This window comes from Bubalus kerabau, chromosome 20, assembly GCF_029407905.1.
Source record: "Bubalus kerabau isolate K-KA32 ecotype Philippines breed swamp buffalo chromosome 20, PCC_UOA_SB_1v2, whole genome shotgun sequence".
Taxonomy (NCBI): domain Eukaryota; kingdom Metazoa; phylum Chordata; class Mammalia; order Artiodactyla; family Bovidae; genus Bubalus; species Bubalus kerabau.
In genome coordinates, this window is record NC_073643.1 from 14,612,512 (window position 1) to 14,638,662 (window position 26,151).

Consider the following 26,151-nt stretch of genomic DNA (forward strand, 5'->3'; position numbering starts at 1 on the left):
CATATTAATACACAAAGATATAATTATATATTAATATATAATTCCATATACACATCATAGTCTAGAGTCACATTGATTATAAACATAATATATATGTATAGTTCTTAAATACAAAGATGAATAAAATGAAAAATAACCTATCTTTAAGACAGAAACATAGCTCAGAGGATACTGGCAAATCATGGTAAACGGACAAAGGTGGGAAGAAGAGCAAGTTGCTAATTTTCCCATCTTAATTGTGAGGCAACAGAAACGTCTTGGTTTCTGAAGTTGTTCCATTGGTGTTGGTGCTGAGGTTATTGACTTTAATAACCAAATTCCGGTCCAGTAATATCAAAGGCTCTCAAGAAACGCCAGTTGGAGTATACCATTGCCACTTTTCTGGAGAGTAAAATGGCATAATGTAACAAAGGCCCGAAATGCCTTCATAACCTTTGACTCAGGAATTTTACCTTTTGGAATCGATCCTACGGTAATCAGAGGTACACACGACAATTTGTGTACAGTCCCAATCCTGTACCATCAGGAGGGTGGCAATGTAAGTCCCAGTTCAAACAAGAGAATTTCTGAGAATGAAAGGCAGAGCTATTAAGAATACACCAGAACCATAGGTGCCAACGGGATTGGTGCCAAAAAACCCAGCACGTATTATGAGACCATAAAAATGTATTATGTTTGTAATTAGGAAAAGAGGGTTACTTTAAAATCTACTAAATTGTAAAAGAAAACAAAAAGGTAGTGAACAGGAGTTGTGAAGGCTTCCAGCTCACACAGGCTGACATGCTGCCATTCTAGAATCAAAGGGACAGAGTAGCTTGGAAGACAGCGTGCCTGGCTCCCTCTCATGACTCTTCTTGCCCACAGTCTGCTGTTGGACATGACACTTTTGTGACTCTTTGCTGTACACCTAGTTTTCTTAACTTTTAAGTCATTGGAGCAATCTAACATAATCTATCTTAACTACATAATTCATCAAACATCCAATAAAAGAAAAGTTACTCAATAATAGGAAGCCACTCACACACGTCTGTTAATGCAGAAAGAAATGACCACACAGACAGAAGCTGCTGTAGAGTTTTGTCCCAGGTGTCATGGAGACGCAGAGGGTTGACTCATTTGGCCAATCGTCCCTGAAAAAGACAAGATGAAGGAGGCTCTCCACAAGGAGGAAGACAGACTGAGGTAAACACTTAAAGGAAGTCTTCATGTTCATGGACAGCAAGGAATCTTAGTGTAGCTGGTGCATGAGATATGAGTTGAGAACCCAAAGGGAAGATTCCAGGAAGGGAAGATTGAGAAGGGTGCATGGGTCCTTCCATTCCTCCATCTCCCATGATAACTCACAGATCTCAAGCTTGGTACCTGAAAAATCATCTCTGATTGTGTTAGGGTTGTAAGTGCTTTGCAGCGGTGAGAACTCATTCGATCTCCATATTGATGGCTTCCTTGGGCACAGATAACAATACAAGACATACAACTGCTCCAAGTCTCCTTTGTCCTAACTCTAATGTGTGCAGGATATGAAAACCCTATTGGTGTTTGTAGCTGCTAGGAGACTGGGGTGGCTGCTCTCTCAACTGCCATTGTCTATCCAAAGAGAAGCAGAATTAGTGGAATTAGCAAGTCTCTTACAAATGGGAGCTCTTTCAACTCTGCTCATTATGTGCAGACACAGTGGGGCTAATCTTTAAGAGTAGCGTTAACAGCAACAGAGCTGTCCAAGATCTCTGAGTTCAGCACTTAGAAGATAATCTCATTGTGGGTGGTGGTGTCAGACAAAGGAGCTCAAGGGCAACATAATTAAAGGGTATCTTGTAGCTGATATAGGGGGCTTCCCTGGTGGCTCAGAGGTTAAAGCATCTGCCTGCAATGCAGGAGACCTAGGTTTGATCCCTGGGTCGGGGAGATCCCCTGGAGAAGGAAATGGCAACCCACTCCAGTATTCTTGTCTGGAGAATCCCACGAACGGAGGAGCCTGGTGGGCTACAGTCCACGGGGTCGCAAAGAGTCAGACAACTGTGCGACTTCACTTTCACTTTCACTTGCAGCTGATATGCAGATCCAAGGCTGACTTGCCTCCTCTCCCGGAAACCCTCTTACCATCAGAACACTGAAGGAGCATAATGCATGGGCATCTGGGCATCGCCATAAGCCAATTTTACTTTCTTTCCCACTGTCTCTTTAAAGCTCCATGGGAGAAATTCTCCACCCTGAGATGAAAACTAACTCAGAAAGCGCCCTCTTGCCGCAACTACTGGAGCCTGCAGGCCCTAGAGTCTGCTCCGAAACAGGAGAAGCCACCAAAGAAGTCTGAGCACCTCAACCAGAGAGTACCCCTCACTCACTGCAACTAGAGAAAAAGCCCGCATAGCGATGAAGACCCAGCACAGCCAAAAATAATCAATAAATATTTTAAAAAACTAACTCAGAAAATTACTTTTGGGCCACTCATAGATAATAAAAGATCCTATGAACATTTAACAGTTCTATGAAGACCTACAAGACCTTTTAGAACTAACACGCAAAAAGATGTCCTTTTCATTATAGGGGACTGGAATGCAAAAGTAGGAAGTCAAGGAACACCTGGGGTAAACAGGCAAATTTGGCCTTGGAGTGGGAAATGAAGCAGGGCAAAGGCTAATAGACTTTTGCCAAGAGAACGCACTGGTCATAGCAAACACCCTCTTCCAACAACACAAGAGAAGACTCTACACATGGACATCACCAGATGGTCAACACTGACATCAGATTGATTATATTTTTTGCAGCCAAAGATGGAGAAGCTCTATACAGTCAGCAAAAACAAGACCAGGAGCTGACTGTGGCTCAGATCATGAACTCCTTATTGCCAAATTCAGACTGAAATTGAAGAAAGTAGGGAAAACCACTAGACCATTCAGGTATGACCTAAATCAAACCCCTTATGATTATACAGTGGAAGTGAGAAATAGATTTAAGGGACTAGATCTGATAGAGTACCTGATGAACTATGGATGGAGGTTCATGACATTGTACAAGAGACAGGGATCAAGACCATCCCCATGGAAAAGAAATGCAAAAAAGCAAAATGGCTGTCTGGGGAGGCCTTACAAATAGCTGTGAAAAGAAGAGAAGCAAAAAGCAAAGGAGAAAAGGAAAGATATAAGCATCTGAATGCAGAGTTCCAAATAGCAAGGAGAGATAAGAAAGCCTTCCTCAGTGATCAATGCAAAGAAATAGAGGAAAACAACAGAATGGGAAAGACTAGAGATCTCTTCAAGAAAATTAGAGATACCAAAGGAACATTTCATGCAAAGATGGGCTTGATAAAGGACAGTAATGGTATGGACTTAAGAGAAGCAGAAGATATTAAGAAGAGGTGGCAAGAATACACAGAAGAACTGTACAAAAAAGATCTTCATGACCCAGATAATCACAATGGTGTGATCACTCACCTAAAGCCAGACATCCTGGAATGTGAAGTCAAGTGGGCCTTAGAAAGCATCACTATGAACAAAGCTAGTGGAGGTGATGGAATTCCAGTTGAGCTATTTCAAATCCTGAAAGATGATGCTGTGAAAGTGCTACACTCAATATGCCAGCAAATTTGGAAAACTCAGCAGTGGCCACAGGACTGGAAAAGGTCAGTTTTCATTCCAATCCCAAAGAAAGGCAATGCCAAAGAATGCTCAAACTAGCACACAATTGCACTCATCTCACACACCAGTAAAGTAATGCTCAAAATTCTCCAAGCCAGGCTTCAGCAATATGTGAACCGTGAACTTCCAGATGTTCAAGCTGGTTTTAGAAAAGGCAGAGGCACCAGAGATCAAATTGCCAACATCCGCTGGATCATGGAAAAAGCAAGAGAGTTCCAGAAATACATCTATTTCTGCTTTATTGACTATGCCAAAGCCTTTGACTGTGTGGATCACAATAAACTGTGGACAATTCTGAAAGAGATGGGAATACCAGACCACCTGACCTGCCTCTTGAGAAACCTATATGCAGGTCAGGAAGCAACAGTTAGAACCGGACATGGAACAACAGATTGGTTCCAAATAGGAAAAGGAGTTCGTCAAGGCTGTATATTGTCACCCTGCTTATTTAACTTATATGCAGAGTACATCATGAGAAACGCTGGGCTGGAAGAAGCACAAGCTGGAATCAAGATTGCCAGGAGAAATATCAATAACATCGGATATGCAGATGACACCACCCTTATGGCAGAAAGTGAAGAGGAACTAAAGAGCCTCTTGATGAAAGTGAAAGAGAAGAGTGAAAAATTTGGCTTAAAGCTCAACATTCAGAAAACGAAGATCACGGCATCTGGTCCCATCACTTCATGGGAAATAGATGGGGAAACAGTGGAAACAGGGTCAAACTTTGTTTTCTTTTGGGCTCCAAAATCACTGCAGATGTTGATTGCAGCCGTGAAATTAAAAGAAGGAAGGAAAGTTATGACCAACCTGGATAGCATACTAAAGCAGAGATATTACTTTGCCAACAAAGGTCTGTCAGGTCAAGGCTATGGTTTTTCCAGTGGTCATGTATGGATGTGAGAGTTGGACTGTGAGGAAAGCTGAGTGCTGAAGAATTGATGCTTTTGAACTGTGGTGTTGGAGAAGACTCCTGAGAATCCCTTGGACTGCAAGGTGGTCCAACCAGTCCTTCCTAAAGGAGATCAGTCCTGGGTGTTCACTGGAAGGACTGATGCTGAAGCTGAAACTCCAATACTTTGGCCACCTCATGCGAAGAGTTGACTCATTGGAAAAGACCCTGATGCTGGGAGGGATTGGGGGCAGGAGGAGAAAGGGATGACAGAGGATGAGATGGCTGGATGGCATCACCAACTTGATGGACATGAGTTTGAGTGAATTCTGGGAGTTTGTAATGGACAGGGAGACCTGGTGTGCTGTGATTCATGGGGTTGCAAAGAGTCGGACACGACTGAGCGACTGAACTGACTGAACTGAACTGATGAACATTTAAAGTAAAACAGAGTCTCAATTTAGAAATTAAAATTCTCATCCCATGTAATCATCCAGATTCCAGACTTGATTTAAAGTGAAATCTTGTGGACTTTCCTAATAAGGACCTTCTGTGATTGTTCCCTTCTATCTCTCCTTCTGCCCAGTAATCTGATTTCTGACCTATTCCATTTCCTTTGCCCTGACAAATTGCATTCAGAGCCTGATTACTAAGCAGCCACTTCAACCTGTCAGACAGCAGCCAGCCAGGCCTGTGTCTCATCCTTTGCTTTTTTGGGGTCAGGCTCAGTCCATTTTTTGTCTCTCTAACAGTAGGTAACCCAGTGCTGTTGGAGAGTCCGGTGAAATTCTCTCTCTTGATTTGAGATTAAGAGGGACGTGACCTCTGTGCCTGACCCTTGCTCGTACTCAGTAACCTAACTCCCTGCAAATGAGTAGTATCCAAAACAAGCCTCTTCTGATGCCCAGAGACTCAATCCTTTTATACTCTCTGTGTCCATAAGGAGATGAAGAGTCATGCATTAATAACAGGTTTTTATTTATTTCCTTTGAAAAGGTTCCTTTTGGCTTCACACCTCACTTAAGTACCTCACTATTTAAATGTGGTTGAAGGACCTGGAGGCATCAGCATCACCTGGGAGCTTGTTACTAACAGAGACACTCAGGCCCCATCTCCCATCTACAAAATAAAACTCTGAATTTTAGCAAGATTTCCAGGTGATTTTGTATGCACATTAAATTTTGAAAAGTGTTGCCTTTTTTCAATTTTCTTGGTGTCTCAAAATTTCCTACTTAATTTCTTGTTACCACATTTATAGATCAATATTCTACTGTAATTTCAGAAAGGAGGAGGGCCCATGTCTGACCTTTGCAAGTCCAGATCTCAAGCTGTTTAGAGAACTAACTTAAATGTCTTTTTGTCAAATTCAGATGTTCCTCTGTTACTTCAAATTCAACATAACCAATGGCATCAGTTTCCTCTTCTTGACTTATCTTACCTATAAAGCTTAAGGTTTTTTAAGACCTGATAAAGATCAAGCTCCTCCATGACTTGTTTTCTTGATCATTATAGCCCATACACTGATTATGGAGCCAGTCTCAACTCACATACCATGTCATCCTTCAGCATTTATTATGTCCTGCTATTTTTCATTTACCGTATACTGTCCTGAACTGAATTTTTCATTCATTCAATAATATTTATTGGACAATATCTATGTGCTTATCAATGTTCCAGGGGTTGGGGACACAGTAAAGAACAAAACAGATTAATTTTCTGACCTCATGAAACTCATATTCTTGGGGGAGAATGAGACAAAAAAATAAACAGATAAAATATATAATCTCATATCATAGCAATGACTATCAAATTGAAATCAGCAGTCCTAACCTCTCCCTTTAATTGCAGCTCATGTATTCAACTCTCTGCTCAATATCTTTACTTGGATATATAAAATGCACCTGAAGTTTAACATAGCCCAAACTGAACTCTTGATTTTCCCTCAAACACCCTCTTTTTCCATCTCAGCAAATAGCATCCCCACCCCCAAAATCTTCCCTTTTTCTCACACCTGACTTCCACTGCATCAGCAGATCCTGGTAACTCTTCTGAAATACTGCCACGTCTCTCCGCCTCCTCCGCTACAGCTCTGACCAGATCGCCAACAGCTTACGTGGAGCACTGCTTCCAATTCCATCCCTCTACACAGTACAGTAAGTGCGCTACATGGCAGCCTGAGTAACCCACCCTTTTAGACAGTAAATCTGAGCATCCCTAATTCAAAACCCTCCAGTGGTTTCCACCGCTATTAGAAGTAAATCCAGAAACCCTACAGACTCCGGAATCCTTGCTATTGCTCTGACTTCAACCCCCATCACTCTCTCTTTCCTGTCCCACCCTAGCCACTTTGGTCCACTTTATGTTCTTTGAACTGCACAGTAGGCTCCCTCCTCCAGGTCTCTGCAATTGCTGGGACCATTTCCCCTTCCTCCCCCGCCACAGGTTGCCTTCTCACTTCCTTCTGAACTCTCTCCACTCAAATACCACCTCCTCAGAGAGGTCTTTCCTGACTGATGTATTGAACACAGCACTCTGTCATCTTCTCCTTTTCTTCATGACATTTACCTGTAAACACTTCACGCTCATACACATTTGTAGACACATATGTTTACTGTCTGTCTCTTAACTAATATGTAATTACCCCTAAAATGTAATATCTATGTAGAGCAAGAACTCTTTTCATGTCCAGCATCTAGACCAATGTCCAGAGAGAGTAGACATTCAGTATCTAGTTGTTGAGTGAATGCACAACAACCAAAGTATCTAAGTTTGCAAATTTTTACTTGGTTTAGTAACAGCCCAAATTGTCCCTGTAATTATGTCACTGCCACTAACTTGCATTTTAAAATACATCCTTAAATAGAATCACAGCTGGGAATTGACCCTCATCTGTCACAGCAGGAGAGTGTCATGCCCCTGAATACCATCCATCACACGTGTGGCAATAGAAGAAAAATGTGAGAACTACTGCTCTAAAACACAGTCTGCAGCCTCACTGTGCAGAAATATCTTTCTGGAGGCATTTGGTGGCAAGGTGTGGGGCACAGCCTCAGAAAGCTGTCCACTGACCTTCTTTGAGAAGGTGAGAGGTGCTGCTGCCTGTATTCCATGAGGAATGTATATGCAAGCACCTTACGGGTAGCAGAGCAAACATATGGACATGTCTGACAGTGATGTCCTTTCTATATGGCACTAGTTGTTAACCTTGACCGCATCTGAGATCCACACAGGAGATTTTTAAAATAGCACTGTATCGCCACTTCCCCAGATATTCTGACTTCATTGCTCTGGGGGCACTTAAGCATTGGTAAAGCTTCCCTGGTGATTTTGATGTTCAGCTAGGTGACCAACTGCTGGTGTATAACCCAGTAGGGCCAGGGAAACACTGAACGAATGGACATTCTGGGCAGAGGCAATTACAAGGCACTTGGAGATGAGACTTCAGTCCCTCTTGAAGGACTCACAGCCCTGGAGAGGGGGTCACAGTTACAGGATCACATCCCAGTTAGAATATAACGTGAATACTGGTGTTTGATGATGACTCTAGAGGTGTGAAAAACTCAGGAAGGCTCAAGAATGTATGAAAAGATGTGAGGAGTTTGGAATACAAAATATGTGAGGCAAAGTCAAAAGTTATATTGATTTGACCTGGGAAAGTACAGTCGGTAGAAGTTCAGTTCAGTTGCTCAGTCGTGTCCAACTCTTTGTGACCCCATGGATTGCAGCACACCAGGCCTCCCTGTCCATCACCAACTCCCGGAGTTTACTCAAACTTATGTCCATTGAGTCGGTGATGCCATCCAACCATCTCATCCTCTGTCATCCCCTTCTCCTCCTGCCCTCAATCTTTCCCAGCATCAGGGTCTTTTCTAGTGAGTTGGCTCTTCGAATCAGGTGGCCAAAGTATTGGAGTTTCAGCTTCAGCTTGAGTCCTTCCAATGAATATTCAGGACTGATTTCCTTTAGGCTGGACTGGTTTGATCTCCTTGTTGTCCAAGGGACTCTCAAGAATCTTTTCCAACAACACAGTTCAAAAGCATCAATTCTTTGGCGCTCAGCTTTCTTTACAGTCCAACTCTCATATCCATACATGACTACTGGAAAAACCATAGCTTTAACTAGATGGACCTTTGTGGGCAAAGTAATGTCTCTGCTTTTTAATATGCTATCTAGGTTGGTCATAACTTTTCTTCCAAGTAGCAAGCTTCTTTTAATTTCATGGCTGCAGTCACCATCTGCTGTGATTTTGGAGCCCAGAAAAATAAAGTCTCTCACTGTTTCCCCATCTATTTTCCATGAAGTGATGGGCCCAGATGCTGTGATCTTAGTTTTCTGAAAAAGGTAGAAGAGTTAGTAGTAAAATTTCTGACTGTCTTTAAGCAAATACATATATTCCACATGAAGAAAAACCTGGTATGCAAAAAATTTAAATGTGTAAAATAGACACAAGAGTTGGTGATTATTTATACCTGAACTACATTCACAAATTCATGCAGATTAGTGACAGGTTTACATATAATTTTCCATGGGCTGGATACTGTTCTAAGTTCTGTGTGAGGCTGTGCATATATTGACTCATTTAGCCTTTATACTAATCCTATGAAATTGATATAAATATTATTCTTGTTTTAGAGTAAGAATTTGAGGCACTCAAAGGTTAAGTAACTTGCCTTTGTTACCATATGGATCTGGAATTTAAATCTAACTACACTGGTTGCCAAATGCCCAGCTGGATGAAGCACAAGCTGGAATCAAGATTGCCGGGAGAAATACCAATAACCTTAGATACGCAGATGACATCGCCCTTATAGCAGAAAGCGAAGAAGAACTAAAGAGCCTCTTGATGAAAGTGAAAGAGGAGAGTGAAAAAGCTGGCTTTAATTTAATATTCAAAAAACTAAGATCATGGCATCTGGTCCCATCACTTCATGGAAAATAGATGGGGAAACAATAGAAACGTGAGAACTTTATTTTCTTGGGCTCCAAAATCACTGCAGATGGTGACTGGAGCTATGAAATTAAAAGAAGCTTGTTCCTTGGAAGAAAAGTTATGACTTTTCTAGACAGCCAACAAAGGTCCATCTAGTCAAAGCTATGGTTTTTCCAGTGGTCATGTATGGACATGCGAGTAGGACCATAAAGAAAGCTGAGCGCCGAAGAATTGATGCTTTTGAACTGTGGTGTTGGAGAAGACTCTTGAGAGCCCCTTGGACTGCAAGGAGATCCAACCAGTCCCTTCTGAAGGAGATCAGCCCTGGGTGTTCTTTGGAAGGACTGATGCTGAAGCTGAAACTCCAATACTTTGGCCGCCTGATTCTAAGAGCCAACTCACTAGAAAAGACCCTGATGCTGGGAAAGATTGAGGACAGGAGGAGAAGGGGATGACAGAGTATGAGATGGTTGGATGGTATCACTGACTCAATAGACATGAGTTTGAGCAAATTCCCGGAGATGGTGATGGACAGGGAAGTCTGGCCGTGCTGCAGTCCATGGGGTCACAAAGAGCTGGGCATGACTAAGTGACTGAACAACTGAACAACATTGGCTGCAAAGTCCATTCTCTTAACCATTCCTTTGTACTGTACTCATGCGAATATGTATGAATATATGTGTGCATGTGTGCACATATATGTACATGTTACACACACTGTGCATGAGCACGTGTGTGTCTAACATACTAGATAGGTAGATATGTACTACATATGACTACACACACACAATTTGTATATATGTATACATATAAACAATATATATATGTGTAGATTGTTACAATGACCATATATATATTTTGCTTTACAAAAATATGCAGCTTCCTTTAGATAATAAATATACATATATATATGATAATTTTGGAGAAGGCAATGGCACCCCACTCCAGTACTCTTGCCTGGGAAATCCCATGGATGGAGGAGCCTGGTGGGCTGCAGTCCGTGGGGTCGCTAAGAGTCGGACATGACTGAGCGACTTCACTTTCACTTTTCACTTTCCTGCATTGGAGAAGGAAATGGCAACCCACTCCAGTGTTCTTGCCTGGAGAATCCCAGGGACGGGGGAGCCTGTTGGGCTGCCGTCTATGGGGTCGTACAGAGTCGGACACGAATGAAGCGACTTAGCATATGATAGTTTATAATATTGTAGCTTATTAATAAGGAAGCAAGAAATTTAAAGAGAAAAACATTTGTTACCCTGTGATAACCCATCACAAATCCCTGGCAGTGACAGTTTTTTGAGACAGATTAACAGGAAGGCACAAGTTCACTGAAAGGTCTCATATTTGTTCTGGGTCATTTTAGCATGTGATGAATAAATACAGTGAAAAATGTATTCTTTTGGGATTTTGCTGCTGGACAAGAAACAAAAATAAGTCTGCCTTTTGAATATCAAGGCTGCAGTTCAGTGACTGAATGAGTCATTGTACTTCTAATTGGCTAACTGGCCTTAGGGGTTGGGGGTGGTGCTGGGGAGGCTGGCAGGTTCCTGCCTGCACAACAGGACCATTAAAGAGCTTGCGTGAGTTTGGGTTTGTTTTCTTTTGCTTTGACTGTTGTTTTTTTTTAATGAATTAGGCAAGATGCTTAAAGGATTGTCCAGTAAAGTAGCTGAAATATCATTTTCACAAATGCCATCTAAAATCTTCCTGGAAATAAGGCCTGGAATATTGCATGATCTATTCAACAATGAGGTAATAAAAGTGAACATATTCTTCTATTTCCTATTGATTTACTTAAGAGAAAATTTAGAAACTTTTCTCTGTTGGATTGAAATTCTTTCATCTTTTTTGTATTTATAATTTGGTAATGATAATGAGACCTTAATTGAAAGGTTAATCCTAAATAAACTCAACATAATCTTCTGGTTGGTTTAATTAAATGGTACTGGGTTTAAAGTGACGTTAGTAATAATGAAGAAACAGAAATTGAGGAAGAGAAGTGAAAGTCTCAGAAGCTTGAGAAGAATTGTGAAATAAAATTCATATTTATGGCAACACAAGAAAAATTTAAACATAAAAGTTCTTCTCTGCCCATTGCCCTCCCCTATCCCCACACCGTACATCATGTGTTCACATTATGCATGGACCACCCCAGCCCCACCAGCAGGAATACTTGCTCAGCCATAAACAGCAACATTCTCCCAGCACCAACAAGACAACTCCTTAAAAGATAACATTCCTGCTAGATGTTGATGCTCCAGTCTGGATGAAAGAAACTGTCAATAAGACGTCATCTAATGTAGAGCCCTCTGTCTCAAAAAACTTACATAAACCGTGTCTTGACTTCTCATGGGTGGAACAGAGCTTTCTGAGATGCTCTTCCTGGGTTATAATCCTCAAATTTGGCTTGAATAAAATTTTCCCATTCTTTCTTAGATGGAGTGATTAATTTTTGTTGACAGGACGAATAAGTAGGAAGGATGACACCTGTTCGACTGGCGTTAGTTTTCACTGTATTGAATTTGTAGATAGGGAAATAATTGAGCAGTAAAGATGAGACAGAGACACTTTACAGAATATTGATGATCAAGCTCCTCTTGTAAAAGGACAGTCACTTAACTTGGTTAAAACCTATTAAAGACCAAATTAGCCTTTTTTTTTTTTTTTTTTTTAAAGAAGCCCTGCAGAGTCATTCTTTCTCTAGGCTCACATTTCCTTTGTCTAGAAGGATGCATGCTATGAATGTAAATGAACATGTTAGACTTAGTTACGAGCGGTTCCAGCCCCCTCTGTTAGCTGGGTTTCCTGTGGACTGTGTTGATCATTACTCCTCCCGTGCCGGTCCAGTCTTCCCTGTGACTAGGGCTGCTGGAAGACAGGGCACAGGTGTGCCTGCAGCCTGCACCCTGACTAGTCTTGGCTAAAGTTTCTGTTCAAAACCTCTCCCTGTTTCCTTTCCCTGGTGAGAGGGACTATCACTCTAGGAACCTGCTTTTAACCTTCTTGACAGAAACCTAAAGCAGGTACAGCTCCTGGCACTACTCACATTTTCTCAACCGAGGCAAACTTCCAAACAGGAAGTGCCATTAGATCATATCAGTCCCGGGAGAGAAACAGTGGCCAGCAATAGGAGGAAAGGGCTGACACACTTCTCAAAGGCACGGAACTTGTCTGCTCATCTTTCCATTTCCAGAGCCACCAACGGTGCCTTCTAGTCATAGGTGTCCAGCAAACACCCGTTGCCCTGAACGTGGGCTCCTCTTCCCCACCTCAATTTCATCTTCAGGATCAGTGGCAATTGTGAGCTTCTTTATGAAGCTACCATAAAAAAAATACTTTATTCCAATGCCTAGCACGTGATTTAATACAGGTTAGCAAAATTTCCAAACCATAGATGCCTTAACTGCAAAAAGAAAAAATTTAGATGGTATGCTATGTAATTCAGGATATAAAGTATGATAAGAAATAAATGAGTTTAAAAATTATAATTAGTTTGAAACTGGCAGGGGGCTTCTCTGGCTACTCAGTGGTAAAAAATCCACCTGCCAATGCAGGAGTCATGAGTTTGATCCCTGATCCGAGAAGATCCCACATGCCTCAGAGCAACTAAGCTCGTGCCCCACGACTATTGAGCCTGTGCTCTGGAGCCATGTGCTGCAACTACTGAAGCCCGTGCCTCCTAGAGCCAGTGCTCTGCAACAAGAGAAGCTGCCACAATGAGAAGCTTGCACATTGCAACTAGAGAAAAGCCCCCGACAGCAACGAAGACCCAATACAGCCAAAATAAATAAATAAATACATATTATGTAAAAACAAAAACTAGCAGTTACCAAAATGCCCTTCAGTAGTTGAATGCATAAATAAATTGTGATATATTCCTGTCATGGAGTATTACATAGCAACAAGAATAAACAGTCTGCAGCTACACACAAAAATATGAGTGGCTATCACAAAGATAATAGTCACAGAGTGAAGCCAAATACAAGTGGAGTATTTATAGAAAATAAAAAACAGGCTAAATTAATGTATGCTATTAGAAGTCATAATAATGGTTACCCTAGAGGCAGTGATTTTCAACAGGGTATAATTTGACTCACAAGGGATATCTGGCAGTGTCTGGAAAGACACTTTTGGGTGTCTTACTGGGAAGGAGGGTTGCCACTGGCAGCTAGTGGGTAGAGCCCAGGGGTGGGGCTAAACACCTGCAAGGCACAGGACAGCTCCCCACAGCAAGAACTGTCCAGCCTGAAACCTCAGTAACATTGAGGCTGGGAAGCCCTACCAACTATAGGGATAGTGGTAACATCCTGGTTTTTGATCTGCATGCTGTTCACACTAATGTGTGCAATTGGAAAACTCATCAAGTTACACACGTATGGTATGTGTACTTGTCTACAGGTATACTGTCTCTTAACAAAAAGCTTGCTGCTGCTGCTAAGTCGCTTCAGTTGTGTCCGACTCTGTGTGACCCCATAGACAGCAGCCCATGGGGCTCCCCCGTCCCTGGGATTCTCCAGCAAGAACACTGGAGTGGGTTGCCATTTCCTTCTCCAATGCATGTAAGTGAAAAGTGAGAGTGAGGTCGCTCAGTCATGTCTGACTCTTAGCGACCCCATGGACTGCAGCCTACCAGGCTCTTCCATCCATGGGATTTTCCAGGCAAGTGTACTGGAGTGGGTTGCCATTGCCTTCTCCAGAACAAAAAGCTTAAAAAGTGTTAAAAAGCTACCTAAGATTTAGGAAAACTTGAGTTAACAAAACTACATGCTGCTGTTGCTGCTGCTACATGCTAGGACTCAATTAATCCTGCTGCTGCTGCTGCTAAGTGGCTTCATTCGTGTCCGACTCTGTGCGACCCCATAGACGGCAGCCCACCAGGCTCCCCTGTCCCTGGGATTCTCCAGGCAAGAACATTGGAGTGGGTTGCCATTTCCTTCTCCAATCAGGTAATACTAGGACTCTACTAAATCTTAGATTTAGTAGAAAACAAAAAAAAAACTGACATTTTACAGAAAACCTTAAATTTTAATGATAAAACAGTGTGACTATTTCACTCAACAAATCTTGTACTAAACATCAAGATTTAGAATGTACTCTAAAATGGCAACCACAACTTCAAAAAAAAGCATCATGCACTAATAAAAAATGCATGAATGTTTTATTTACCAGAAAATCCTGGTGATCTGCAGATAGGAATCTGGCCAAGTCACTTAGAATCAGGATTTGTATTGTCAGCACCTGCAGAGACCAAAGAAGAAAACAGCTTCTTAAAGAATGCCTCCGTGCCTCTTGCTGGGACTGTCTCTGCAGCTTGCGCATGTACGGACTCTCCTGCTCTGTGATGGTTTGCAAACTGGGCCCTGCATACAAAGGGCAAGGAGGGACTGAAAAAAGAGGAGGACCATTCTAGATTAGTAGTTGGCAGGTTCAACGAGCAAGGGAACTTACATAGGAGGCTTGTTTTGCCAGCTCAAGACGAGTAGATCTCAGATCTCATCTGCTTGCCAGAATGTTAAAAGTTTATATAGAAGCCTTAACTGGGCTCAATCACGTCAACTGTCCAGATGGTCTTAACACCTTATGCTCTTAAGGCTGTATCCCTGAAACAGCTCCTGGTATGGGAATGCTGGGCAGAACAAACATTCCGAGGTCAGGCCCAACTTGAGGCTCAATGCCACATCCTCTCAATGGCCCTCTCCAACAAGGATGGGGTCTTTTGCTCCTTGAAATTTACAAAGTTTTTCACAGCATGGTATACCTTGACATGGTATTTTGAATGAGAAAGTCCATTTTGGTCATTCTGTCCACATTTCTCATTTGTGTGTTGGGCGTGTCTTTTTAATTCAATGGCCTCCAATCAAGGGAGGCCTCATGGCAGAATGTAGGTCCCCAGACTGTGGATCCCAATCCAGAGGGAAGGAGGTATTGGGAGGAGGTAAGGGTACTTTGCACAGGAAAAGGACATGAAAATTGTGGCCAGATGATGGACACATGGATGGAGATTATTCATAAGATGGCCATAACGATTTCCCTCCCTCTATCTAGGCCTCCATGTGATGTGACTTGATAGCTATTTCTACACAGAGATGAAGCTGATTTCTTCACTGCTCTAAATCTGGACTAGACTTGAGACTTATTTTGACAACTAGAATGCAGTGGGGAGCCTGAGGCCATCCCAGTTGACAGTCTAGTCTTTAAGAGGCCCTGCATGGTACTGGTCACTTTTCTGGAACCATACCTCTGCCATGTGAATAAGCCTGGGCTAGTTCGCTGGATGGTGAGAGGCCACATGGACTAGACACAAGCCATCCCCAGTGAGGCCATCCTAGCCCAGCCAGGCCCCGCTCATCCAGGGGCTGCCCATTCGTGTAGGGGGTGAGTCCAGTCAAGACCAGAAAAACCATGTAGCTGAGCCCAGCTCACGTTGTTGTCCAATCACTAAGTCGTGTCCGACTCTTGTGACCCCATGAACTGCAGCAAGCCAGGCTTCCCTGTCCTTCACTATCTCCCAAAGTTTGCTCCAACTCCTCCATTGAGTCGGTGATGCCATCCAACCATCTCATCCTCTGTTGCCCCCTTATCCTCCTTCCCTGAATCTTTCCCAGAAACCCTGATGGGGTTTTTCCAATGAGTTGGCTCTTTGCATCAGGTGGCCTTGGTACTGGAGCTTTAGCACCAGTCCTTCCAATGAATATTCAGACTTGATTTCTTTTAGGGTTGACTGGCATGCTGCAGTCCATGGGGTCACAAAGAGTTGGACACAACTGAGCGACTGAACTGAACTGAGGGTTGACTGGTTTGATCTCTTTGCTGTTCAAGGGACTCTGAAGAGTCTTATGAAGCACCAAAGTTCAAAAGCATCAATTCTTTGGTGCTCAGCCTTCTTTTGGAGAAAGCAATGGCAACCCACTCCAGTACACTTGCCTGGAAAATCCCATGGACGGAGGAGCCTGGTGGGCTGCAGTCCATGGGGTTGCTAAGTGTCAGACATGACTGAGCAACTTCACTTTCACTTTTCACTTTCCTGCATTGGAGAAGGAAATGGCAACCCACTCCAGTGTTCTTGCCTGGAGAATCCCAGGGATGGTGGAGCCTGGTGGGCTGCAGTCTATGGGGTGGCACAGAGTCGGACACGACTGAAGCAATTTAGTAGCAGCAGCAGCAGCCTTCCTTATGGTCCAACTCTCACATCTGTACATGACTACTGGAAAAACCATAGCTTTGACTACATGGACTTTTCTCAGAAAAGTGATGTCTCTGCTTTTTAATACGCTGTCTAGGTTTGTCATAGCTTTTCTTCCAAGGAGCTCACAATGGTAGCCCACAGAATCATGAACTAAGTAAGTTGGAATGATTTCTTATGCAGCACATGCCTTTGTTCTCAGAAAGATGGCTGTAAGCAGCTCTGGCATTTATTCTATTCATGTCAGGTCTGGTTTTATTAATAGTCTCTCTTTTTTAATAGTGGAGTGAAAGTCCCTCAACTGAATATCAGTGATCTTGCTTGGGTAATTAGCTCTACCACTGTGGTCAGGGGGTGAAACATGTGGTGGCCATACCTGGGTCCTTCCTAGAGGACGATGAGAAAGTGACAGTTGGCAAAATGTAAAAAATAATAATATTCAATGCATGATATGCTCTGTATCTCACTGCCTCTAATGTGAGAATTTGGTTGCTGTGATGTTTCCAACTGATTGATCATTCATTGCTTTGTAGATTCTGCCATCATCACGGCACCAGAGCAAATTCACTCATTACTTTATTCTACTTGCATAATTTGAAACATAGAAGACCATGAGAAAAAAATTCCATTAAGAGCAAATTTTGTATTTTGGATGCTTTAGTATTTGTATTTCTGGATATCTTATTTCCTACCATATATTAGCCCTGAAACATACCAGAGCTCTTCATGATTTCTCCCCAGAGTAAAGGAGGGATGTGTTGGCCAATATTTTGCCCTCACATGTTATGGAATGAGATGCATCCATTTTTATATAAAGTAGAAGGACACTAAGCAAAATGTGAAGAAAGAAATGTTGCTAATCCTTGAATAAGTGTAGAAAGAATCAACAGATAGTGGCCAAAAGAACACTAGTTCCTTTCATCTTACTTAATAAGCCTTGTCTTCAAGTGTTTTGATTTTCTCTAGCTGACTTGCGGACGTGCTTGACTTGAATTCATTTGCCTTCAAAAATAATGAAGATTGGGAGGTGGACATGGTATGTGAGTGGAAAATCCAATGGACAGAACTAACAGGGTTTAATAATTTTTCAGCAGAGGAAGACTGTTTGGGTTCCTTCTGCTAAAACACTGGTCTTATGATGGGTAATTCACCAGATCATCCCTGTGAGTAAACCGTTCAGGAATGAACCATAATATATTCACAGGATGGGCTAGCCTGCAACTGTTAAAGTAGTGTTTCTAAGGAATATTAATTGACATGGATAAGTGTACATGATTCTTTGCCAAGTGAAAAATATTTCTAGACGTATATTATGTCATATGTACGTATATGTGTATGAAACGAAATATGACCACTGGAGCTTCTAAAGACAGACAATTTGAGCACATTTCTCCCTTTAATGCCTCTTTATGTTTTGCAGCCTCCCAATGCTATGAAGTGTCACTTTTGTAATTATGAAACATAAAAATGAAAATGAAAAATATGTCAATTAACTATTGTAGTACTACATAGAAAATCATGCTGTCAAAATATTTGCAACTAGAATAAAACAGTTCTCTAGCTCCTCAAGATGTGTCCCTCTTGTGTGAATTTTGAAATCAGCATTGCAGTCTGATGGTGATATTCTTCTGTGGACTGCCAAATCTAAGTGAAACTAACTAATTACTGACATCTACAGAATATCCCCTATATGCCAGACCTTGTTCTAAATAGTTCACATGCTTAAATCCACGTGATACTTATAACATCCTATGAGGTAGTTACTATTATTACCACTTTATACATGAGAAAACTGAAGCACAGAGATTTCAGTTAAGATGGGGTGAAGTCAGACTCCAGAGTTCTTGCTCATGACTATTCTACAGTTCTCTTCTGTCTTGTGAGAGAGGACATTCCAGGTACTACTCATCTTGAAAAGGAAGGGCTTCTCAGAGAGAAAAGCAGAACTGTGAGTGCAGAGTTCAGGTAGTCATGAGAAGGCCTTGAACTCCTTCCCTTTGTCTAATCAAAGAGAAGTTCATCTTGAACTTTTTAAGGATAGCTGAAGGGGGATGAGGAAAAGAAGAGACTCCAGCACAATCTCTGCCTTATAGGATCCCATTTGTAATAGTTGAGACACAGTGTGTGTGTTAGTTGCTCAGTCATCTGACTCTTTGCGAGTGCAGCCCGCCAGGCTCCTCTGTCCATGGAGTTCTCCAGGCAAGAATACTGGAGTGGGTAGCTACTCCCTTCTCCAGGGGATCTTCCCGACTCAGGGATCGAAGCCAGGTCTCCTGCATGGTCGGAAGATTCTTTACCATCTGAGCCATTAGGGAAGAACATACAGTACAAGTGTCCAAACTGATATCATAAGACATGCTGTCCATAGAACACTGGTTATATACTAAAATAAAAGATTCTATACTTTTGTAAACTTGAGAATCAGTGGATGAGGAAAAGCTAGAGGTCTGTTATAGGACTTCTCAGAGCCTTTGTTAGGCTCATGTTATGTTTTAGTATCTATGGAATATGTATAGTATATACCATTTTCCAACTTTGTTCAACCAACAAGCATCTTTCTCGTGGAACATCCTCTAATAGTTCCCCAAGTTAATATTCTGTGGAACAAAATTTGGGAAACATTGGTCTCAAAAAATAGTACTCTCTTTATTATAGTTTCCACTTTCCTCTGATCTTTAATTTTTTTTTAAATCTTATCTCAAGTGTCCTCTGGAGGTAAGGAAAGGATTTGTATCCCTGTTTGGATATGTTTATTAGAGGAAGGGTAGCAATCTATTGAGGTCAACATAATAGACAGAGCCACGAGCACCTACAGGAAATAAATTTTGGTGAGAGAATAGAATGATGTCTAAAATGTCATCCAGTCCTCCAGAATCTCTCTCTCTCCTTGTATAGTAAACCCTGGGAGCCTTTTTGTTAATGAAGCAGTGTTTCCTTCCAGTAATATTAATTGAATTTGGTTCACTGAATTGTAGGACTTCCTTAATGATACATGCAGTTACCATATGGCAGAGCTCATCATTAGAGATTTAAGTCAAAAGACTTGATGGCCAAATATTCTTTATCCATTCCTCTGTTGATGGACATTTAGGTTGCTTCCATGTCTGGCTATTGAAAATACTGTTGCAATAAACATTGGGATGCATGTATCTTTTGGAATTATGTTTTTTTCCAGGTATATGCTGAAGAGTGGAATTGCTGCTGCTGCTGCTGCTGCTAAGTCGCTTCAGTCGTGTCTGACTCTGTGCGACCCCATAGATGGCAGCCCACCAGGCTCCCCCGTCCCTGGGATTCTCCAGGCAAGAATTCTGGAGTGGGTTGCCTTTTCCTCCTCCAATGTATGAAAGTGAAAAGTGAAAGTGAAGTCGCTCAGTCGTGTCTGACTCGTAGCTACCCCATGGACTGCAGCCCACCAGACTTCTCCATCCATGAGATTTTCCAGGCAAGAGTGGGGTGCCATCCCATCATCTATTACTTGTATGTGTAGCTTTTAAGAAACCTCTGCACTGTTCTCTATAGTGGCTGTACCAATCCATATTCCCACCAACAGTGCAAGAGGGTTCCCTTTTCTCACCCTCTCCAGCATTTATTGCTCATAAGTTTTTTGAAAATGGCTAGCCATGAAATTAAAAGACACTTACTCCTTGGAAGGAAAGTTATGACCAACCTAGATAGCATATTCAAAAGCTAGAGACATTACTTTGCCAACAAAGGTCCATCTAGTCAAGGCTATGGTTTTTCCAGTGGTCATGTATGGATGTGAGAGTTGGACTGTGAAGAAAGCTGAGTGCTGAAGAATTGATGCCTTTGAACTGTGGTGTTGGAGAAGACTCTTGAGAGTCCCTTGGACTGCAAGGAGATCCAACCAATCCATCCTAAAAGAGATCAGTCCTGGGTGTTCATTGGCAGGACAGATGCTAAAGCTGAAACTCCAGTACTTTGGCCACCTCATGTGAAGAGTTGACTCATTGGAAAAGACTCTGATGCTGGGAGGGATTGGGGGCAGGAGGAGAAGGGGATGACAGAGGATGAGATGGCTGGATGGCATCACGGACTCGATGGATGTGAGTTTGAATGAACTCCAGGAGTTGGTGATGGACAGGGAGGCCTGGTGTGCTGTGATTCATGGGGTCACAAAGAGTCGGACATGACTGAGCGACTGAATTGAACTGAACTGAACTGATTCTGACTGATGTGTTGTAAAGCAACTATACTGCAATAAAAATTTTAAAACAGACATGATGGCCATTACATTCTCATTTATCATATGGCAAAGAAATAAGAGAACTTCAAATAACTCAAACGTCAGTGTGGACAGCCCTTCCCAGAGCCTGTTTCCTGCTCATCTTAAAAAATGTTGTAGAGTCTGTAGTGTGTTTCAGTTTTACGGTCATGCGTGGAAAGATGTTGAAAATTCATGTTAGAAGGGGACAGCCAGGTAAATTACAACTAGGAGCATCACTGTTATTAGCTGACAAATATTCAGAAAAGATTTTATAATTGCCTTAAAATTGCAATCGTGGTTTATTTTCAGAATAGTGGAGACAGAACAAAAATAGCAAAGGGAAAGCACAGAAAATCACTAAAATAACTGCCAGGTGAGCTTAGTGAGGTAGGTCATCCTAGATCATCCAGCCACCAGTCAACCTGCTTCCTGAATGGACCTAGCAATACAAGTTGAGCCAGCCCAATTCAAAGAACCACTCAGCCAACCCACAGAATGATGAGCTAAATAAATGCTTACTGTTTTAAGTTGCTAAATTCTGAGATGATTTGTTATACAACAACTAACTAATCAGTATTTGTGGCATGGTGAGGATCTGGGGTCCTTCCCTTGATGATTGAACCCCACTCTGGCTCTTAAGGTCATCACTGATCCTTTGAATTTCTGACAAATCCCTGCATCAGGTCCTGTGGCAAGCCACCTCATATCCACTGCAGCAGTATTGCCCAGTCCCTCCCAGCAGTGGCCTCTACAAGCTTGGTAGCGCTCAACTCCTGGTACCTTCCATACTCTTTCACAGGGAGTATATAGAGATTTATGAATTCCTTCTCTCCTGGATAAGAGCCAAGGGAGTACCAGGGTGCCACCTCCTGCTCTTTCTCACCTTCAGTCTGCCACAACTCCATTTCTATTTGACAGCAGCTGCTCTGTGTTGCCAGATGGGATCCAAGTGAGGCTGTCTCTTTCTAGAATTCCAGATGGGGCTGTGGAAATAAGTTGAGACCATGTAAATAAGAATCCCCCATCACCAGTGTTTGGTAGAATCAAGGCAGGCTGGAGTATAGAAAAGCTTCATGCTAAAAGAAAAAAGGAAAGCTTTAAGAATGTGCTGACTGAAGGTTTTACTGGCATAGGAAATCTGGCTGCAGGCTAACTAGAAGTGGGAAGTCGATGTGGTTGGTTTGGAAAGCATATTTGGCTTTCTCTGGTTGGTCCTCGGTTGGAAGCTTGAGCAAAAAATAGAAAAGTTGGCAATTATTAGCTTAGTGCTAATTGTTCTGTGCCATTTGCTATAGAGTTTGTGTTTTCACTCCCCGAACTGGCTGCCGCAGAGGTTATGAGTCAATATTCTCCTGTCCTATTTCCTGTACCAGTCATTGTCTATTTGTATATTCAGCCTCTCAGTCCCCCTTTCGGTCATCCTTTCACTTGCCTGATGTTGAGACCAATTTCAGGAAAGGCTACGTATCCAGAGTGTCACTGTTTGGCGATTGTTCGATTGCCTCCATGGTCAACTGTACTGTAAGATCATCCTGACCTTTTTGTTGTTGTATCATCTTGGTGATTTGCTGGCAAGAGAGCAATTTATCCAGTTATGATCCTGGATAAAATGCCTTAGGCCAGTATCGTGATCTCTGACAAAGAAAAGAATAATTAACAGTCCCTATAAGATAAGATGTCTTAGAACCAAGAACCCAACTGCCCAATCTAGGCCAAGTGAATGAATCCCATTGGCCATGGAAAAAGCCAAGTAGTTTTTTTCTGAAGGCACTCTATCGCCTGTTCTACTTTGCCTGTTTCATTAATCTAAATAGAGCAAGAAGTGTTAGCAATGGCACAGATGCCTCCATGACTAGCCAACAAGAAGTCTAGAGCTGTGCAACTGTTCATCACTAACTTGTGCCAATGAGTTAATATCAGTCTGTATTTCATTTAGGATGGAGATGGTGATGCTAATAACTTCTGCCAAAGTTAATAAGCTTCTTAGAGTACTTTCTACTTGAATGATTCACACCATTGGGAACACTGCTCTGATTGTTCACATAAACAATTAGTCAGTAATCTCCCCAGTTGGAATGCTTGAATCATCAAGGGTAGGCTCATTTGGAAACTTGCATCTGAGCTGGAATTTTCTAAGTTGGTGATATATCAAATTAGGGTCTTTTTGTATAGGCAAGTCCTGAAGTGCTTGAGGTATTAGTCTGGGGAAAACAAGATCAGACATTCTGGTTGCAAGGGAAGTGGTACCCAGTAAGGGGCACATGGAAATCCAGGAGAAAAGGAGCTGTTAGCAACAGGAGATCAGTGACTGAGTTACAGGTTTAGATCTCTATGAATCTCTTCCAGGTGACAAATAGCTGACTCATCATTCCATAAAGGTTGTTGAATGCAAATGTAGAACCAACTGTAATAATTGGTTCTTTTTCTTCAAGAGAGAACACTACCAAATTCACATGTTGATTTATTTAAGTTCATTTCATTATGTAGACGCAAGGGCCATTGGCCATGATTCCCTATGATCTTGTTCGATGAGACTGGAATTGTCCAGAGGTTTTTATCATGATGATCATGGTGATGGATGAAATATACAGCAGCCAGTAAGATTCAGGTTAGTGGCGACTATTTGGGTGTTAGAAAGTGTGCTTTGATCTAAAAATTATAATAAAGAGGAGAGAAAAGGGGCCAGGAGGGATGGACAACAACCAGGTAGAAAATGAGAAGACTAAACAAGTAGATGAATAACAAAATAGGAATTAGTCTGGGGTCTTAGCACCATACCTTGGGCAGAAGCTGTCTACTATCCTAAGTCATCCGCATATTCCAAAGGTCCTACGTCAACTGTTTACTTCCAAAGGTTGGCTGTGAGTAGAGGATTTCGGAGAATCCTAAATGTAAGGTCCCTTATTGGAACAGCCTGCCAGCTTGTCAGCTATCTGGAATTCTGAATTAGGACCGACTCCCTGGAGTTTCACTGCCGTATTTGTTGTTACAGTACCTGATGAGGTCCTTTCCAATGAAGTTCAAGAGTAGGTTTTCTCTGATGTCTCTTCTAATACATGAAATCTCCTGGTTTCAGATCATGAGGAGGCTGAGGCTGTGTAGGAAGAAGATGCAGGAAGGTAGGTTTAACCTGTTGATGATAAGATTGAATGCATGAGTCCCTTGCAACATTTTGCCATCTCTGCACGCAGCAGGGTAGAATACCAGAGGTGAAATTTCTAAAGGCATGGGTCTTCCAGTTACCAGATCGTAGGGGGATAACTGGCGTGTCCCCGAGGGAGTAGATTGTATGGCCATAATCTTACAGTTTCATATTTTCTCTGTGTGCATGACTAAATTATCATCTAATTGAATTTTATTGAGAATGCTTTGGGTATGACTCTTTTGAAATGGCGATCCACTCCAGTACTCTTGCCTGGAAAATCCCATGGATGGAGGAGCCTGGTAGGATACAGTCCATGGGGTCACAAAGAGTCGGACACGACTGACTTCACTTTCTTTTGACTCTTGAGTTTATTGTCAACAGAGGGACTCTGCAAATCCCTTCTGTGTTAGTTCAATCAGGTTTTGCCATCCAGGATCGAGCATATGAGATTTTAACCAACATGTGTACAAGTTAGCATAGCTCAAGTAATCCTGAGACATACGTATCCAAAGGAAGTCTAAATTCTACAAATAGCAGCTGGCCTTGTCTGGGTTAGGGCAATTCTGAATTATAACTGTTAATTCAGCTCAGGTCCAAGGCATACCTGACTCATGGGAGGGATGAATTTCATAAGCAATAGGTATATGGGGTTTTAGGAGAGTTGGTAGGAAAAGGGAGGGGGTCTGGACATGGGAATGAAGAAGGAGGAGTTGACAGACGTGTGGAGATCAGAAGGATAAGGGGGAGGTGAGAGAGCTGGATACAAGGAAGCAACTGGAGGACAGAGTGGGAGATTTTATTCAGGAAACAAGTCTAGTTTGTTGTTGCTTAAGTCTGTCAGATCGCTTTTAGCTTTGGTCAAAGCATCTTTCAGTGAGGCAACTTTTAGATCAGAATTTCATTTGGAGGCCTCTGCATGAAAAAATACTGCCCATTAAAACTGAGAAATCTTAGTCCTTTATTTTCTAAGATGTCTCTCAAGTGAACAGTTTTGTTCAAGCCAAGTGTTCCCAGGGTGGCTACTGAAGATTCAAATCGTCATGAAGTCACGCTACTTAGAACAATAGGTACAAAAATTAGGACTGTAACAAGAGCTCAGCAGAAAGGAGGAGCATCTTCTGGAGGAGGGGGAGAGGACTGAGACTAAGTGATCCTTTGAGAGCAGGCAACAGTGAATCCAAGCGATGTATGCACACCTGTGTGTTAGACCCCCCACCCCAACCCCCACCTGATGGTTGGCTGCCTTTGATCACAGGTGGAAAACCAAAGAGAACATTCTCTTGGGATAAATGCCAAGAACAAGCAAATGCTATAGAAGAAGAAGCACAACTAGTTTTATTTGCAACTTGGCAAAATTTGTTTAACTGGACTCTGGGTTGCTGAGAACCACAAATTTAAGTTTATAGGTCCTATGAGTGTGTTCTACACTGATTCTCCTTCATACACTTGGGACACTTTTAGACAACACAATGCAAAATAGAACCACAAAAGAGAGCAACATGGGTTGGAAAAGAATGACCTGATTCCACCAAGGAAGCCAAACAAACGGGGACCACTAACAAAACCTAGGTACTAATGAACAAATATCTGAGGAATTCAACACAGAGACAACAGGATTCAGATGCAGGGCTGTCTTGCAATTGGTGAGAACGTGACAAGCCACAAGCAGCCCCTGTGGGTATTGAGCCTGGCTGAAGGTTGGGGTCCGTACTGATGAGCAATGCAGAATGTCTGGGTGGGAGCTTTAGGAAAACTGTGGAAATAAACGAGGACCGCCAAATGGGAACAAATAGAAGTTTTTTATTTAGAGCTTGTGGTTGGGAGAAATTTAAAGACAAGTAGGGGACTAGGAAAGCTTTATAATGAGAAAAAGGGAAGTCTTCACTCTGATTAGTGGCTGTTGGCATGGGGAAGCTGAAAGTGGGTTAACTAGGAGCAGGGCAGACTGTATGATTCGTTTGGGTGCATATTTGGGTTTCTCTTAATTGGAAAGGTCAGTTTTCATTCCAATCCCAAGAAAGGCAATGCCAAAGAATGCTCAAACTACTGCACAATTGCACTCATCTCACATGCTAGCAAAGTAATGCTCAAAATTCTTGAAACTAGTCTTCCAGATGTTCAAGCTGGAATTAGAAAAG

The 26,151-nt window shown here is 42.2% G+C and overlaps 1 long non-coding RNA gene across 5 annotated transcripts in view; it reads right to left on the reverse strand.

The window, feature by feature from the left end:
* Window positions 1–26,151, reverse strand: part of LOC129634932 (uncharacterized) — a 241,709-nt gene that overhangs the window by 111,879 nt on the left and 103,679 nt on the right. For all 5 annotated transcript variants that reach the window (XR_008705999.1, XR_008706000.1, XR_008706001.1 and 2 more), the window contains exons 2-5: window positions 23,864–23,998; window positions 21,752–21,851; window positions 14,627–14,698; window positions 1,022–1,130 (exon numbers count right to left, since the gene is read on the reverse strand). This is a non-coding gene — a long non-coding RNA (uncharacterized LOC129634932). The remainder of the gene's footprint in view (window positions 1–1,021; window positions 1,131–14,626; window positions 14,699–21,751; window positions 21,852–23,863; window positions 23,999–26,151) is intronic.